Consider the following 8,849-nt stretch of genomic DNA (forward strand, 5'->3'; position numbering starts at 1 on the left):
CAAGGCTTACCTTAGCTTAGATTCCTCAGATTCAAGTCTATCTTTTCATCTACAGTTGTTTTCAAGCTTTTGGTTTAATGTTTCTCTCCCTGTGGGATATCTACAGGGCACTATCCTGATTAGGGCTCTGACCCCAGGGACAGTCTGCCTTCCATTAAAAGATTTTGCCACTTCTCGAGGCCAGGTGACATTTTTTCAAGTAAATTAGGAAGAAAGTTGGCTATTGATCTCGGTTACAAAAATATGTGAATTTGTGTGGCAAGGGTAAGATTCATTACTTTTAAAAGAAGAGAGGAGAAATGTAATTCAGGCAGAAAAAAAAAGTCATAGGCCAAGAGGACTAGAAAATTCTAAATAAGTGGTCACTGTCTGAATAAAAAGAGGGACAGATTAACTATTTTTGCAATTCTGTCTCATGCATATCATCAGAATGTGTGGAATAAACTAACATGTTTTTAAAAAGAGCAGCTCTTCACAATGGTTTTGTGCCTTAAACTTCAAAACCTCAGGCTGGAACTTAAAAGGAAAATGGTCTGTTCTCCCGTCTCTTTCTCAAAGAGTTATTTCTAGCATTGCTTGTCCCTCATTTCATCCACAGGTGATATCTGAGGCCAGAAATGGAATAGTGGTTTGAGGGCTGGAGGAAACCAAGGTTATGACCATATTGTCTCTTGGTCAGTGGCTTTCCTTAGCCCACTGAAAGCCTTGAGCTTCTTGGGTCTTGGTTTGGATACCTTCCCTTACAGAGAGGTTTCACATAAGAAGAGGCAAGTTATCACACCAGCTCCAGGCCCCCTAGCAGTCAGAGTGCTTCTTCAGGTCAATGGCTCAAGAGTTGGTGGCATCCACCAGCCCAAGGCGGATATAATTCTTGGAGGGCCTGGTCTGTGCCCCCAGCAAAGGCAGTTGTGGATAGCAGGCTACCGTATGGGCCCACAGAACAGTAATTATGAGATGAGGCCCCTGAAATCCCAAGCAAAGGTGGCCAGAGGAAGTAGCAGTCTAGGGCCAGTCCAGGCCAGGTGTGGCCTCTGTGTCTGGAGAGTGGCATCAGCCGCTGTCATTCATTCATAGCAGTATTTGCTGAGGCCCTACTGTGCCCAGGTTCTGTGCTAGGCACTTAGCATATGCTCTCTCATGGAATATTCTCTCAACAAAGCTATTGAGGACAATACTGTCAATCCCCATTTACAGATGCCAATACTGAGGCTCAGAGAGGTTGAGTTGCTAATAGTCACAGGTCAATGAGGAAGAGTCACCTCTTTGACACACAGAAGGGAGCTGCCTGGTCTGCCTCTAGGACAAGGAAGCTGGGGAGGATGCTCCTCTACCAGAGAGAAAGTGACTCACCAGGCCAGAGGAAATGGGGTCCTCCTTCTTGGGAAGCAGTGGGCCTGAGGCCTTAAGAGGGGCCTCAGGGGACAGGGAAGGGTGAACTTCGGGCTCCTGTCTGGTAGGTGGTGGTTGGTGTTCACTATGAAAATTCCTCTGTCTGTTGACAAAATTACAGTTGGAGACCAAAAGTGGTTTCTTTTTTTTTAAACAGTATATATTTTAAAAATGTATTTATTTTATTTATTTATTTTTGTCTGCGTTGGGTCCTCAGAAAATTGCACGGGCCCTCTCCAGCTGTGGAGAGGTGGGGCTACTCTTTTCCTTACGGAGCACGGGCTCCAGGCGTGCGGGCCCCAGCAGCTGCGGCAGGCGGGCTCAGTAGCTGTGGCACACGGGCCCAGCCGCTTTGCAGCCTGCGGGATCCTCCCGGACCTGGGCCTGAACCCGCGTCCCCCGCATTGGCAGGCAGACTCCCAACCACGGCGCCACCAGGGAAGCCCCCAAAAGTGGTTTCTGAGCATGTGGTTAGAGTCTGTGGGAAGAGGAGGAGAAGGAAGGTCAAAGACATTGGAGGATGAACGGTGTCGGCCATGGCAGCAGCCAAACAGCATGAAGGCTCTCACCTCCCCTGAAATGTCCTGTTTTGAATCACAGAGCCTGTCCCTGCCTGACAGCTCCCCACACCACTTGCAGACATGCCAGATGGCCTTGCTGACCTGCCTCCACGCAACTGGAGCAGAATGATTCCCGTGTTGGCTTTGGGGTAAGTTTTGAAGAAGAAAGGTGGGTTTCTCTCTGTTTCAGTCAGAGCAGGACCATCGGGGCTTGATAGCTCAGGCCATGGCATAGCTGCCAGCAAGCACATTCTTTGACCTTCTGTGGTGGGTCCACAGAGTGGAACCAGGTGTTCTTTCAGCCCATGCCAGAATGTATCGGCCGCCCAACTGGCCACCTGCCTCCGTCCCACCGACAGGGCTTTGGCTGGCCCTCTACCAAACAGCTGTGCTGAGGGCCGCAGATGGCCGCCCACGCTTGTGCCCAGGCCAGCAGCTGCATTGGCCTGACAGCCTGGCAAGGTGGACCTCGTGTGCCTCTGCCCTCCGTCCTAAGTCCTCCCCAAGCCAGGTCACTCAAGGGGCTGGGGAGAAGGAAAACCAAAGCTCACATACACTAAGGAATTGCTTTTGTGGTCCAAAGGCAAGCAAAAAGCACACTGTTCTCTTCCCCTTCCTTCAATATCATCAATTTTGGTATTTTATTTTTAATCATTCAAGTTAATCTGATATAAATGAATCAACATTTAGTTCCTGTTTGTCGAGTGTATTATTGTTAGAATAAAAAAATCTCCTGATTTTTTATTTTCTATGTATCTATACAAAGGCAAAATAGGATGATGTCCCAAGTTCAAAAAGACAGCATGTACTTATTATCTAGTTAATAATAAGCATTGCTTAATATTTTGAAAAAACACCCACAGAAGTAGCTAAAATGTGAGTTTGATTTAAAATGGGTAGGAAAAAAAAAGTTGTCACAGCTGAACTAATTACAATAAAAAATAATTTGATTCAGAGTTTTAAACTTCAGAACAGAAAAAAAGTAAAATTTAGAAATTAAATATGTTTTATTTTGAGGTTTAAAAAAGGAAGTATATGTTGAAATTATGAAACAAGGTAATAACCTGGAGCCACATTTATCTTTTTTTTTCCCACATTTATCTTTGAAGATTTTCTGATTGTAGGCTGGGCCAGGAAGACATTATTATCTGCTGTGCTCAGGAGCCAAGTCCCCACCAATGTGGGAAGCTCCTGCTGGAGGGAAGGAGGAGGGGACCAACTGTTTTATTTCTTCCCACATTTAATCTCAGCGGCAGAAACTGCATGTACCAGCTATCTCCTAAGTCTGGCTTTTAAAATCGATACATTAGAACTTAGCTCTCCAAATGAGTGCTATTCCCTTCCATGTAATCACTGGAGATCACTCTGTACTCTTCCAAGAGCAAAATCACCACTCAAAACTGTCTTAAAATTGCTTGTTTAGACTATCTTCCAGGGTAAGATAGATTTTCACAGAAGTCCAAAACCAAATCTGGTGAGTAATTTGCATATAATCATTTTGGCTACAAAATCTTCCGTGTCTTATAAATTGACCCCAGGTGATACCACAAAAGCAATTCCAAACATGCTTTGAGTAAGCGACTTTTTTAAAGGATTTCACTCATTTGGGTACAAAAGCGCCGGTGTTTTGTCTAAAAATTATTGGCACTGCTGTATAATCCAATTTAAGACTGATAGAATACAAACTTTCACTAAATGTTGTACTATTTCCAATTCTAAAATTAGCTGGAACCTGGACCACCTAAACTGGCGTGTTATCTGTTAGGGAGAAGAAAGGTCTCTGACCTCTCAGAATTGAGTCAACCCTTAAATATAACAGACAAAACCACTGTCTCAGACCCTGGAGGTTAGCAAACAGCTGTCCTTCCAGGATTCTCCTTCCAGAGGGCTAATTAACCAAGGTCCGCCAGCAACACGAGCGAAGCTGCCGCCAACTGTGCAAGACCTGGTGCTCTGCTTCCTCACCACTGGGATGTGCCTTGATTTACACAACTGTAAGTGTGTTCCATTCCTGTAGCTTGAGTCCTTTCCCATTTGCTTAAATGATAATTCCGAGATGAGCCTGTCCCCTGATCCTGAATTGGCCGGGTGTGGGGCTGACAAGCCAGCACTGAGTGTCTTCTCCTTTAGTCTGCCTTTTTCCTAGAGTTTTCAAGGAAGTTGTTAATGATGTGTAAATAGTTACTCAAATCTATGGGGCCGACTGCTGCTGTGAGGAACTCCCAGAGTGGCCTTCTGAAGAGGAGAGTTACTCCCTTATTCATTCAACTTTGAAGGGTGAATTTTCACCATGGGTTTTTATACAGCAGATACCCGTGTAAATATCAAGACACAAACCAAACTTTTGTTCCCAACATTTTTGCTGAAACATGCCTTAAAATCCACAATTTTTATACTTTTTTTCCCCCTGAAAGAACCAAATCATTTTAAATTCACACCTTTTCTTTCTAAACAGCTTCAAAAAGGCTTCTTGGGTGGCCAGGAATCCTTGTTCCTCAAAATTAGCAATGACAGCTATGGTCAGGGACACCGTTGGAGTCCATTGTCACTCCAAATCAAGAAGAAAACTTCACTTTAAACATGTTTACAACTCCCCCCTCCAGTAGTCTAACCAGATGTATCTTTTTCATCAACTTCATAATAATTCAATTGCTGATAATTGCTTAGGAGAAAAGCTCTGATAAGACAGATGGGGTCCCTTCAGGAAGTCCTAATGAAGAAAATAATGAGTGACTGTGTCCTTATTTAATGCAATATCCTTTATAAGAGTAAGGGGTGCTGAGAAATTCATAGTGTTTCCTGCACTGCTGAAGATATTTAATTCAATTTCTTTTTTGCTTTAGTAAAGAAAGTATCAACTTTGCTTATTTTGTTTTTATTTACTTTGAAAATTTTCAAGCATATGCAAAGAGCAGAGAGACTTGTTTAACTACTCCAGCCTTCCTCACCCAGGTTACAGCAGTTATCAGCATGTGACCAGCCTTCTATCCATCTCTACTCCTCTACTGTGGATTATTTAAGCAAAATTATGTCATCATTAAATATTTTGGAATGTGTCCCTAAAAGATAAAGACTCTTAGAAAAGACTACACTACTATTTTTAAAATTTATATTTTCATTGTAAAATGGCATTTGCTCTTTTTAAAACTACTGTCCCCAAACTTGAAGAAAGTAATAAAAATTGTATATACCACCTAATGAGCACCTATTGTATACTCTATTCCAGGCAGTATAGTAGGTGCGTTCTGTCCGTTATCTTATCATCATTATTACTGATTTTTGTTGAAGAGGAAACCGAGGCTGAGAGAGGTTAAGAGACTCATCTGCTGGCAAGTCGAGCCCAGCAGGACTGTGGAAAACCAGGATTTATGAGAAAACAACTCTGCCACCACCAGTGCCTATCCTGTTTCTCTGTTGCAAATCACATTTAGGAAGAGGAACATCCAGCATCCCTCTCTGTTTGTTGGTCCCAGAAGAGTGGTCCCAAAACAAGTAACTCCTGGAGAAAACTGTCCTCCTTCTCTGGCCCTTCTGGACCGTGGCTGCTTCCAGCCTTAGTTGCACAAGACAGTGTTGCCTTCCTGTAACTGCCTTGTTGCTGCAAATGATTTCAGCCATATTTTTCTTTACAATCAGCGAGTCAAAATCTACACTAGTTAACGAAACTTCTCTCCAACTCCACTGCAAAATTTCTAACTGTAACCATACGTAATTAATAATTAATTGTAACAAACTCAACTGTGGAATAAAATGTGAAATTAAAAGTTATCTGTAGGGAAGTGTCATGATGTCTGCAAATATATAGCTTTCAAAGAATTGAGTTTTTTAATGGGGGGAGGGACAGAGAGAGAACAATAAAACAAATATGGCAAATGTTAATAATTGGTAAATATAGGTGATGGGTAAATAGGAAGAAGAGAATTCATCTCTGTAGAATGTGTGTGCATGTGCATGTGTGTACGTGTATGTTCACGTGCACGTGTGTGTATGTGTGTGTTCACATGCATGTGTGTGTGTGTGTGTGTGTGTGTGTGTGTGTGTGTGTGTGTGTGGAGAGAGAGTGTGAGAGGGGATGAGCAATGGTTTATTGATATCTTGGTCAAAAAAGAGCTTAGTGAACTAGTCTTTCCTTTCCTTTTTCATCTTTCTAAGCAGGAAACCAAGTGAAGGGCAGGACTTGGAGTCACAAGTCTTTCATATAAGGAGTAGCCAGAAAGGAAAGCAACTGGGCTAAAACCCAATTCCTAGTCCTGGTCCAAAAATGAGTTTTTCTCAAGTTGTAGCAGTGGTTCCCAGACTTTCAGACTTCATGGACCAGTAAAATTTCAAACTACTTTGAATACGGATGTAGAGTGGCTAACATTTTGCTTTGCCAAGCAAAGACATTTTAAAAAATCTATCATTTACTATTGTCATAAAAGTACCTTTCTAAGAGAAAGTACATTTTAACCCCAAAGACATGAATATATTTCTCTTTAGCGGAAGTTACTACCTTGTTCTTATTTTTCCATTTAACATCTTTTTCAAATAAGAAGGCTTTTAGCTGCAGGTATACAAAACTAAACAACAAGTGACTTAAACACTAAAGGCAGGGTAGTTCCAGTTCCAGATGGGAGTCCACTGTTCCACAGGGTCCTAAAGGACCCAGGCCTCCCCCCACCTCTCCCCTCTGCCTGTCTCCATGTGCCCAGGGCTTCCCTTATCCACAAGACGGCCGTGGCAGTTCCAGGGGCGCATGCAGAAGAGACAGCTGCTAGCAGAGAGCAGAGGCTATTTCTGCTGGCGTGTCACCATCATGGAGAAAGAGTCTCCCAGAAGCTGCAGCACATGGACCCTCAGGACGCAGCAGCCAGGACTGAGCCACACTCCATGCTCCAGCACCAGGGAGGCTGAGACGATCTGCAGTATCTTTGCATCTCTACTGAAGCTGCCTCTGCTATAAGAGTCAGGGATTGGCTGTTTGTAGGGACCAAGGGACAATATCAGGTCTCTGAAAGCCTCATCTGGGACTGAAGCCTGATATTTGGGAGCTCTTCACTTAGAGCTTCCCATGCTGAGGCCTGCAGTGCCTGCTGAGCATATATCCACAGTCTAAGAAATGCTTTATTTAGTTTCATCCAAGTTGAGAGCAGAGATTTATGTAATAACTCTCAAAATCTTCCCGCATTGCAAGGGAGCCTGAAGAAACCTGGCCAAATGATATCATAGCTGTGCTGAGAAAAGCTTGAATAATCTCCCATCATTTCACCCCCAATTGCATGTGAACAATTACTCATCTTTATTAACTGCCTTATTGAATTATTCATGAAAGCCAAGGTGTTCAGACCCACAGAACTGGCCTTCCTCTGCTACATAAAGGAAACTGTAACAGCTCCTAGTGAGAGTCATTAGTGTAATTAAAATGAACTTTTTACTCTCTTGACAAGCTGTGGAAAATGTGATAACCCACAGATAATTTTAAAACAGTGTTTTAGCCTGGAGCTGCAGTCTCTTTTGAGACATGTGCCATCACTGAAATTGTATAAAAGATAAATTACAATTTTGAGCAAAAACTAAAGAAACGTATTTCCAGGATAAAATGACAGAATAAAACAATAATATAGAATCTCTCTTCCCCCAAACCAATAAAATAAACAAGAGGATTTTTAAAAGGACTAAAAACACAACAACAACAGCAAGCAAACAAGAGAGGCAGAATAATTTTCTGCTGTCAGTACCGAAAAATGGTAGCTGAAGGGAGGTCTTGTGTAGTCCGCAGTTGACACGGCATCTAACTTTGCAGCCACCCATCGTCACTGGTACTCAGAAAAGAAGATGAGTACCAGTCACCTTTACTAATCCTAAAAATTCTTACTAATACTCTCAAACATGGGAAGAAGCAGACTGAGGGACTGAATTGGTGGCTCGGGCAAAAACAGAGAAAAGTCATGATCAGCAGAAGTCTCTGCTTACCGCAACTTCAGAGATAAGAAAGGCCACAATCTATGAAAAACAATATGGGCATTCCTCAAACAATTAAACATAGAATTACCATATTTTCCAGCAGTTTCACGTCTGGGTATGTACCCGAAAGAATTGAAAGCAGAGACTCAAGGTATTTGTACACCCATGTTTGTGGGTGGCATTATTCACAACAGTCAAAAGGTGGAAACGACCTAAGTGTCCATCGACAGATAAACAAAATGTGATACATGCATACAATGGAATACTATCAGCCTTAAAAAGGAAGGAAATTGTGACACCTGCTACAACATGGATGAGACTTGAGGATGTTATGGTAAGTGAAACAAGCCAGTCACAAAAAGACAAATACTGTATGAGATACCTAGAGGAGTCAACTTCATAGAGACAGAAAGTAGAATGGTGGTTGCCAGGGCCTGTGGGGAGGGGAGTGAGGAGTTAGTATTTCGTTGGAGTTTTAGTTGAAGAAACTGAGAAAGTTCTGGAGATGGGTGATGGTGATGGTAGCACAACGACGTGAATGTGCTTATGCTACTGAACTGTGTGCATTAAAATGTGTTGTAAACTTTGTGTTTTGTATATTGTACCACAATTTAAAAAAGAAAGAAAGTCTACAAGGACTTGCTATCTCCTAAAGTACTGTGCAGATTTTGGGAAAAGATCCCAAGCCTACAGGATAGGGATATACTAGCTACATAAGTGTGTCATGATACAGGGCTGTGGTGGAATGTATTGTCCTTCCCAGCTGCTCCTTTACTTCCCCATCCTTGCCCTTTTCCCTGTGACTTAAGGTGGCCCCTGCTACGGAACAGAGTCTATTCCCTGCCCGTTGACTTTGGGCTTGGCCATATGACTTTCTGTGTTTAGCCAGTGGAATGTGAGCAAATGTGATATACTCTGTATCTTGGCCACTGGTGGTTGACTGTTTCTTTGTTCTTC

Source organism: Neophocaena asiaeorientalis, unplaced genomic scaffold (assembly GCF_003031525.2).
Source record: "Neophocaena asiaeorientalis asiaeorientalis breed wild unplaced genomic scaffold, Neophocaena_asiaeorientalis_V1.1 scaffold399, whole genome shotgun sequence".
NCBI lineage: Eukaryota > Metazoa > Chordata > Mammalia > Artiodactyla > Phocoenidae > Neophocaena > Neophocaena asiaeorientalis.